Raw genomic sequence first — 7,515 nt, forward strand, 5'->3', positions numbered from 1 at the left:
AGGCAAAGAAGCAAAGGTAAAATTCCTTAATATTTATTGGTTTTGTTTTCAGTTCAACCTTGGAAAACAAAAGTCCTCAATTAATTTCTGTATACTAAATTTTTTTTTTTATATAATTGCAGTATTCCCTGTCATCATCAAGTCCGCTGCTGCGTCAGATTTCTTCACCGTTGCCAGACATGGAAGAAATAATTTTTGATGAGGTTGAGGAGGTTACTGTTACTGTTGCTGCTGGTGCTACAACTGCCTCTACTTCCATATTATCCCTGCCACAAATACCGCCACCTTCATTACCCCCTATATTATCACCACCAACACCATCATCACCTGGTATTGTGCTGTCGCCTAAAGTAATAATAAATAGAAGATTATGTAATTTAGAAGATGGTAAACCTAATGATAATAATAATTCTGAAGTAAATAACGATTCATATAATTTACATATTGAAAATTTAGGAACTATTAGAAGCAAAGTTTATGAGCGTCAGATAACTAATGCCTCAAAAATGTTACAATTGTCATCGGCAAATGTAACACCTGTTAGCCTATATGATAGTGTTAATGTGATAATACCTAAAGAAGATAGGGAAAACAAAACAGGAATGCGAACAATCAGTGGAATTATCATCGAAATAGACAATGAAAGAGATTTATATCGTGTAGCTACAAAATTTGGAACAATTAATCAATATCTATCAAGAAACGATTTTGATAAAACAATCGAAAGAATAATGCCAAGCGAAATTAATAAGAATCAACAACTTGGGCTTCGTGAGATTGTTCGTAGACAATCAAATTACTTTCTCAGTGATAATAGGCACTTGAAACAATTAGTATGCCACTGTAAACTTTTATCTTGTTTAAATCATAGATGTATTTGCAAAAGAAATAATCAGAAATGTACCCAAAAATGCCGGCATAATGAAAATTTATGTAAAAACTCATAGCACCAAAAAGTAAAATGCCGTTTCGCTCGTTTTTCAATATATATATGGTTGGTTTGGTTTAAATACTCATCAGTAAAGAATTATATTTTGTATTTGGGCTTATTATTTATTACCAGTTCACAAACTGTTATTTTGATTGATTCTGACAGAGTATAGAACACAGGTGAGGAGACTAAAAATAATCTAATGAAATCAGCCTTATTAGGTAAATGGGGTCTTTCTTGCACAGTAGGCTGAGACGTTTGTTCTCTGGCATAGAACGTACTTCTTAGCCACTATGCAAAAAAGACCCCATTTGCCTAATAAGGCAGAGTGATTTTCTTGTTGTGTTAGTTTATTTAAGTTAATTCGTTTTAACTCAAATATAAACAAATTAACTTAAACAAACATGAAAGTTGTAGGCCAAGTGCGACGTCCACTAAAGCCTATAAAAAATTAGAGGTCATTCATACAATTAACTATAGTATTTGGAGGAGCCACTTTGCAATTTCCGAGAACACACCAGATTACATCAGACTTCTGAATTACAAAAACGTTTCCTCTGGGGAATAGCAAATGAGTATATATGACAGGAAGGATTTTGATATTTCGAGTCAGTAACCCAAGACAGACATATGGGCTGAATAAGTATTGGTCATCATTATTTGATATTATATAACCATCAATTAGGTTATGACTGAATCTATCAAATATCTGAGACTCATATACGAGACCAACTGGCTCATAACACTTTACATACTGTGGATACCTATTTATTTGCCCACTCCTCCTGCGAGTACAACTCCATCTTTTCTTTAAGGCTCCCATGACATAAGTTTTTTCGTCCATATTCTGATTACTGGTTCCTAAAGCCATTACGCCTAAGGTTATAGGCTCTTTCAATATTTCAGCCCTTTTATAACCAAATTTATATAATATTAGCGAAGGTACACAGAGACCAATGGGAATTTTCTTGCCTTGTAATTTACATTTTATAGTCCTCTTTGCAGTACCTTCCCTTTCATGTAATGTCGTTGAAGAAGCATTACAAAGGTCAGGTATTTTTAACCTCTCGAATATTGAAAGAAATGGAATATTATACTCATCTTCATTAAACCACTCACAGATTTTTCGTTTCCTTTTAATTTCAAAACGGGGATGAATAAATGTCAACCTTAGATCTACTGGATACAATTTACAAACTTTTTGATCTGTTTTAAATGAAGGAAAAATTCCACATCTTTCGGCATCAGTTTCCATAGTTTTTATTACTTCTTCATAAAATCTCCCAACTATATCGGAAAAGTTGGGAGGTTCTCCATTGTCGAGGGTACCATTTGCAACTGTGAACTTTGATGTAATTTGTTCTTTCCATGTAATGTAGTTTTTAGGTAGCAATACTCGTATTGACGGAGACTCAATAAAGTATATCAATACTGGTACATCTTCCGGATGTATTAATTCAGCGATTGCTATGAACCCTCCTTTTTTTGTTTTTTCATATTTTACAAGTGTATAACCTGAATATTCGATGGGAATGAAGTTTGAAAGTTTATCAACAAGCCAGTCCTTCCCAATGAGGCAATATATTTTAATATCTTTATAATTGTTCAACACGCCTAATGTAGCAGAGGCATATTCTCCACAAATGGCAGCTGATCCTCTTGCTTGACCAATTATGTAGCTGGCAAGTTTCATTTTAGGGGTATGGATTGAAATCATAATTGTAATCTTACCTAATAAAAAATATCTATATCCTTTTATAATGAATAAATATAAAAAAAATCCACTATATAAAGAAGTGTGTGACCAAGAAAATCAAAGTCATTAATCCTATAAATTAAGGTAATGGATTGGAATCAATTATTAGTATTATTATTAATATTGACCGTAAGAAAAAGTACTACTGTTTGTTTTGCTCATTCTATAATTCCATGGGCTCCATTATCTATTAAAACTCCATATATGACATTTATAAATGACCCATTCCATCCTACATGGCAAACAAGACATCAACAATCAAAAACAAAATTATTTAAAGAAAAAGTAATGATCCCAACTGTTTATAATATTTCATTTTCAATAACATGTGGTGCATGTTATACATACTCTTATTTCTTATATCCAAAATTAACTATAAATGTAGATATAAATGAAGAAACAGAGGGACGCTTATTATACGAAACTTTTCCAGATCATAATAAATACTATATAGGATGTAAAATATATGAATGTAAAATGACCACGGTTAAGATTAAATTAAATAACCCTTTGGAAACATTAGAGGGAAGAATAATTTGTCATTTGAATCGTGGTATTCAACATACTAAAGAAATTCTACTCTTTAAAGGAATAAGTAGAGTAGAAATACGTAAAGTAGAAAACAACCAGTGTGCACTTCCTATTAACTTAACATTGTTGAATTCTTTCATTTCAAGCCGAACTTTTAGTAAAAATGAAGATATTTGCTATATATATCCGATAGTAAGTAGTACTAGATCGTTTCTTTTCAAAGAGGAAACACCGTTATTAGTATACCAGATTAACTATACACATCAATCAAATCATGTTGGATTATCTCAAGAATTGTGTTTTAAGTTCCAATGGTTGTTTTGGGTTTTGGGTTTGGGGCATTTTTGGATACATTAGACATTGATAAAGAAATAGTTTAAGTTTTTGATGGGATGTTGATGTTTATTAACATAAATTTTAGTTTAAAGTGGTTCGGGAAGTTCGTATGAAATATACTCTCCTATTTCTTCCTGCCTTTTTTTTTTTTACTTTTAACACATATAATATAATATAATTGAATAATTAATAAACTTACTGAAATTATAATTATTATTATACACAAAACAAACAAATATTGATGCATATAGGTAATAGCATGCGAATCAATACTTTTTTTACAATTACCAATACACTGTGCTATATAGAGTGTCCCATTTAAATCTTCTCGAAGAACTTTAAGTATAGGACGAGTCTTATTATTATATGTTGTTATATTGTCAAGAATGCTATCTTGTTCATCCAATATTTTAATATTATTCTCATCGTACACAAATTTGATAACAACAGACGACATTCTATTTAAGGTATCACACTTTTCTGATAATTTATTAACATTATTCACAACCTTTATTTGTGAATGACTGTGATCCAAACATAGTGTCTTTCTTTGACCATCTATTAAAAACGTAACATAGGTATCTGCTAAGGGCGTCAGAATAAGATATTCCTCTTCGTTACCTGAGGCAGCAATTTGTAAATCATATTTCATTGATGATGATAATTTTCTGTATGGCCAGCCTTGAGGGCAACCTAGAAGAATATTGATATGGCTAAATATTACAAATCTTCCTATTAATTTACTTGTTGTGTTTTGATTCAGTCGTCTTTTCATTGGTAATTGAAATTTATTTAATATAAATAGTTGTGAAACATTCCCAAATTTTAACTCTGCATTTAACCATTTATGTTGTTCTGTATTATTATATCCTAATAATTCATTTAAATTTCTATCGTAATAAATAGATATTATAAAATTGAGGTTATTTCTTACAAACCAAAATTTAATTGAATCTTCAAATATTGTCAATCTTTTTCCATTTTCGTTGACTGCACATTCAGTATATAAATGGGGATTGTGACTAACTATTACTCGTACTGATAACAAAACAAGAAGAAATATCTTTCGTGAAATTGTATTCATTTTTTTAAAAGGTAAGAGTATTATTTCGATGTGTCAGGGTGGTGTTGTGAATTCTAGTGGTCTCAACGGAATTCCCCCACCCCCCTGCCTCCATCCGGGAGAGTCCCATCCTGTCAGGGTATAAATATTAAAGGACTCGAGGTTCCACACACATCAGTGTGTCCCTGCTACACCCAACAGTATGGACCATGGGGTCCCTACTATAAATCACCTCTCTAAGGGTTTAGCAAGAGATTTCTCCAGTAAAGTAAAAGGTGAGTTGCAAATCTTTTCTGTTTTTAAGGTGCCGTGACCCTGGAAGCCATTCACAGAGATAAGATATTATTAGCTTGTAGTCTTTGTGATACAGAATGGTGATGATCATACATACTTCATAGGATCAATTCAAGTGTATAACTGCCGAGTTCCTTGTCCGAAACTCAGGACAGATGTGGTGGCTATAAAATGAAAAATCAGAGCCAAAGATTTTCCTAGCCATAGCTGGTTATTTATTTATTTTTTATTTTTTTTTATAGATCCAGATTCTGAAATTCAGGATACCAGGAAAAGAAGCATGTCCTTTTCCGAAAATATGGAAAAAAAAATGACGGATGAAGATTTTAATTGGACTCCTACTTACTCGCCTCCTCTAATTTCTTTAGATCAATCTTCCTTCCTTGCCACAACACACCCACCATCTCATTCTCATTCTCCTTCTCCTCCTCCAATTAGTTATCTAGATAAATTTTCCAGTACAATTTCTATGACTTTTAAAAGTTCCAAAACCCCACCTCCTTCTCCTCCTCCTTCTCCTCCTCCTTCTCCTCCTCCTTCTCCTCCTTCTTCTCCTTCTCCTCCTCCTCCTCCTCTTCCTCCTCCTCTTCCTCCTCCTCCTTCTCCTCCTCCTTCTCCTCCTCCTTCTCCCCCTCCTTCTCCCCCTCCTTCTCGTCCTTTTCCTCCTTCTTCCCATCCTCCTCATCCTCCTCCTCCTCCTCCTTCTCCTTCTCCTCCTTATTCTCTAAGACTTAACCTGGCCCAGCCCCTTCAATTACCAAACAAATAATGACTAACAAACACACAACTTAGTTATTTATTTGTTTCATTTCGTTTGTAGATGACAAAAGTTCCTCAACGCCGCCCTCGTCGTCGTCATTTATGTCGACCTATCTTTCTACACACCAAAAAAATAAGAAAAGAAGATGCCCAGAGATATGGCGAAGCAATTAAGGAACTGGAACCACCTGATAGGCTGTGTATCACTCTACCAACCGTTCTCAGGACTCCTGAAGAAAGGATTTTAAGGAGTAAGCCATGTCAAAATAAATGTAATTTTTTTTTGACCTTTGACCCTTTTGAAACGAAAGATATGCACTTTGAGTTTCAAGCCAAACAAAGTACTATTACTTTTGCTAATGTAAGGATATATTTGGGATCATCACATGATATTTTTGAAATTTTCAAAAGAATTTTATATATTATTCCTAATGTTAACTTAGCCAAAATATTTAAGATTATCCCATCTTATGAGGATAAAGAGGTTTTGAACCTCTCTAACAACCTTAAAGCAAATTTTTCAATCGACATATATAAGTGTATTTTTACAAAATTTTATAGGAAATTATTCACACCTGACATTATAAGCCAATTGGTTCATCACATTGGCTACTAGAGCTAGCTGGTGTCTTAAATAATCACTAAATGTTAATATCATCATTTGAAATTTTAGTTTAAGTTGATGTTTCACATTAATTTAGTTGAAGTTATACTTCTTGGAATAGTACTGAATAATCATGTCTTTTTTAATAAATATTAAAAAAATGAGTGAATTCCTCGAAAATACTGAAGAAATTGATTTTTATCTACAAATAGATCCGTTATATATTGATAAGACGGAATTTCATATTTTAAAAGTTTGGGATATTATAAATAAACATAAAAATTCAAATGTAACATATAACAATATTCTAAATTTATTCTATAATAATGAATGTGAAATATTTTCCAATGAAATATATTTGAAATTAGTTAATGGTTTTTATATTCCCAAATTTGATATAATACTTAATGTTATTTGAAATTTAAATTAAATTTAATGTTTATAAAAACTGTATATAAATTTATTATATTTGTTATTAATTAATCCCAATATACATGAATATTTCTCTTTTCTTTTTGAATAGCTTCTACTAATAATAATATTACATCTTTCATAAGAAACGAAGAGCTAACTTTTATATCATTTTGCTTAATAATTATTTCGAAAGGTGACCTAAAAATAGTGAGTGTTTTTTTATTCTCACTTTGGTACCAACACTTATTACAATTTCCTCTCTTTACCACAACATTTTGGAGATTAGGTAAATATAATACCCAAGAATTTAACAGCTCTTCAAATTGTTTTACTTCTGATGGTACAGCTATAATTAAGTTCTCTGATTCTTCAATATACTTTATAATATCTGTAAACTTTTGTCTTACTCTCTTTTGGTAATAAGGCTCGTCAGCCATTATGTCAAGTTTCAATAATAAATAATAATAGGAGGATTCAGCTTCCAGTCCCTCTTAAAAGACTTATGTATGTACAAAGGATCAGCAATATAAAGAAAATTATAGAATATTAAAAAAAATATGAAAATTGGTAACAAGAATTTGAAGAAAATACTGTTGTAGTTGGCCTGACAGAATTCAGTGTCGTGCGCCGATCATATTTGCACGATAAATATTTTACTTCTGACATATATAGGTTCTCTGATTCTACAATATCCTTTATATTATCTTGTAAGCTTTTCTCTCTCTCTCTATTGTTTAGTGATAAGGATCATGTACCAATATGGCGAGTGTTTCATTCATATATCGATGTATTGAGACTTCAATAGAATTTACTAGTATCAATGAAAT

This window comes from Procambarus clarkii, chromosome 54 (genome assembly GCF_040958095.1).
Source record: "Procambarus clarkii isolate CNS0578487 chromosome 54, FALCON_Pclarkii_2.0, whole genome shotgun sequence".
Lineage (NCBI taxonomy): Eukaryota > Metazoa > Arthropoda > Malacostraca > Decapoda > Cambaridae > Procambarus > Procambarus clarkii.